Source organism: Dendroctonus ponderosae, unplaced genomic scaffold (assembly GCF_020466585.1).
Source record: "Dendroctonus ponderosae isolate FM_Combo_2020 unplaced genomic scaffold, Dpon_F_20191213v2 Dpon_F_20191213_5, whole genome shotgun sequence".
Classification (NCBI taxonomy): Eukaryota; Metazoa; Arthropoda; class Insecta; order Coleoptera; family Curculionidae; genus Dendroctonus; species Dendroctonus ponderosae.
Window position 1 is genome coordinate 8525186 of NW_026018715.1, and position 2820 is coordinate 8528005.

The 2820-nt window shown below is 43.5% G+C and overlaps 1 protein-coding gene across 1 annotated transcript in view; it reads right to left on the reverse strand.

The window, feature by feature from the left end:
* Positions 1–2820, reverse strand: part of LOC109539619 (rap guanine nucleotide exchange factor 4) — a 104953-nt gene that overhangs the window by 80028 nt on the left and 22105 nt on the right. The window lies entirely within an intron of this gene.

Sequence of the window (2820 nt, forward strand, 5' to 3'; positions counted from 1 at the left end):
TTCCGGATGTGGTCCAGCAGGTCCTCTGTATCCAGGTCTCTTCGCAGGGTGGTATTTCTGACGAAGTATGGGGCCTTTGTCACTATCCTCAGTATTTTCTTCTGAAATACTGCCAGTTTCTGTTTTTGCGAGGTGCTGGCTATGGACCACGCAGGAGATCCATAGGTCAGCACCGGGCGTATCATTTGCTTGTAAACTCTGACCTTGGTTCGTAGGCAGAGTTTACCTGACAGCAGAGAATAGCAGGCATGAAGCAGGAATCTTGCCTTGGCAATGGTGTTTGCCATTTGGTCGTGCCATACTAGACGCTTGTCATATGTAAGTTCAAGATAGGTTATCTTGGACCTCCATGGTAGCCGCTGTCATGCAAGCTCTAGTAGGCCTCTGGGTGGATATTTCGTGCCCCTGGTGGCTTGAGTTTTTGCTGTGTTGTACTCCATTTTCCAGTCCCTGCTCCATTTCACGACTTTGTTGAGCTGTCTCTGCAGTTTGGCTTGGATGCCAGGACCCTTCGCAACGGTAGTGAAGGCTACATCGTCAGCGTAGATGTAGCCTTCTGTGTTCTTGTTGATTGGAAGGTCCGCCATGTAGATATTGAACAGGGTAGGGTCCAGAACTGCCCCCTGCGGTACTCCTGACATCATTGGTTTGCTTGCAGAAAGCTACTCGCCTGCTCTGACTTGGAAACTGCGTCCAGACAAGTAACTGCTGAGGAGCTTGGTTTGGTACCCTGGAAAGACTGCCTTGATCATCTTGGCAATCAGGGCCTGGTGCCAAACCTTGTCAAATACCTTGGACATGTTCAGGAAGACAGCTCCTAGACGTTTTCGGCGATTTAACACTTGTTGGATTCTCTTTGTTAGCCGGGCGACAAGTGTGGTTGTGCCATGGCCCGGCCTGAATCCATGTTTCTTATCCAGCAGCACTTTCTTGTCCTCTATTGTATCCTGGATTTGGTACAGGACACACCTCTTCATAATTTTGCCCATCATTGGTAATAAGCTGATGGCCCTGTAGGACGTGAGCAGTTTCCTTTCTGAGCCTTTCTTCGGAACCAATACCACAATTGACTTTTTCCAGATGTTCGGGAAGTATTGGAGGTCCAAGATTGCATTTGTCACTGTGGTTAGGTCCTCAATTGCTGTTTTCGCTTAGAGATTTTGTCATGTCCAGGGGCTTTTCTCCTCTTCGTCCCCTGTATGATGTGTCATGGGTCATTTGTCACTCTTTTGGCTTTGCTGGTCTGCCATTTAAGAAGTGGGCTATTTTATCCATTTCCTGTTCTTTCTTTGCGTGATCAACCAGGTAACCCCTGTACCTCTATCTGGAGCTCTAGATGATTTGCACAGAGCTCCACTTTCTCTTTGGGGTCCACAGAGATAATTCCGTTTTCTTGCATTGGTTGCATTGGTCTCCTTGGTCCTTTGGTGAGGTTCCTGGCCAGTTTCCAGATCGACTGGTTGTTCTCTTCAGCCCCAATTTGATTTTAACAACAAAGTATTTAATATTGGATCTTCTATTTGAGTCGAAACAGCGTAGATGTTATGGGTGAGATATATGCTGGCCATTTGAGATGGTTCTGCCACCTGCTAGTCGGTTGATGAATGCTGAATGTAAGGAATCCACCACAGAGCAACGGAACTGGTAGAAGTTTTCATAGAGCACGGATCAGACGCGGATGCCAAAACGTGTTAAAAATTATGAAATTTAGTAACTTATTGCATGTGAAGCAACGAAAAATTGCAATTGGAGGTCATTTTTACAGTCATGTTTGGAGATTGTATTTAGATAAAGTAATTTCTCGAAGTTTGCCATTTTATTGAGCAAGTGCAGGTGCAAAAAAAATGCAGGTCAAATACAGCAGATGTAAGGTCTTGCGTTTGTATAGTGGCATTTTTAGAACTAATTAATTAAATGCGATAAAAAAAACCTCAATAATTCTTTTTTATTCAAAGTAATAAAAAACTGCCAATTTTCGCAGAGAAACGATGATCATACAAAACACAGCAATTCCGTCTTTCCACTTCCACTCCATTGCATTTCAGTTTAGAGAAATTACTGTTAGGCACAAAGTAACTAAAATCATGTTGGTATTACTAAAATGTGGTTCTAAAAGCCTTCGCGGAACGAAGGAAGCAAGAATCAAGGATCGGTTCTGAACAGATCCCGATCCGAGCGCTCTAATTCGGTTCGTATATCGGTTCTGAACAGTTCAGTCTTCATTTATGAGCTGGTTTGTTTTCCTCTCAGAACCAAAGAACCAACAAACGTTATTTGTTTAATGACGACGACGGCGAGCGCCCAACCAAAATTTGTCTTGACCAAACCTTTTTAATAGCGATATAAATAATTGCGATTAAAAAAAATCCGATCAAATTCGACAATAATGATAGTGAACGTGAAAACATTTCGAGTTGTTCGGGAAATGAAAAGTAAATTTTCAAGCACTTAATATTGTAACGGAAATGGCCTGGGGTACTCACGTTTGGAATGGGGGATCGAAATTCATGGTATTTCAGTAAATGGGAGCCCCATTTGGGCCCCATTTACTGTCAAATATGACACTGACAAGCGGGAAGTTTCGCACCTGTTCTGGAGATTTCTGGAACTATCTGGAATACCTGGAGAAAAATATATAAGCGACGACGAGAACCAGACAAGGGGAGAGTGAAGTGACAGCCGCGCCTGAGTGCAGAAGAAGTTAAACCCGCGAGTCGGAAATCCGTGTTTTCCGTGTGTTATTGTTATCGTTTGTGAAGTTGACATTAATTTTAGAAGTTAGTTTGTTCCTGTTCCGTAGTTAAAGTTGTACCGAGTGGA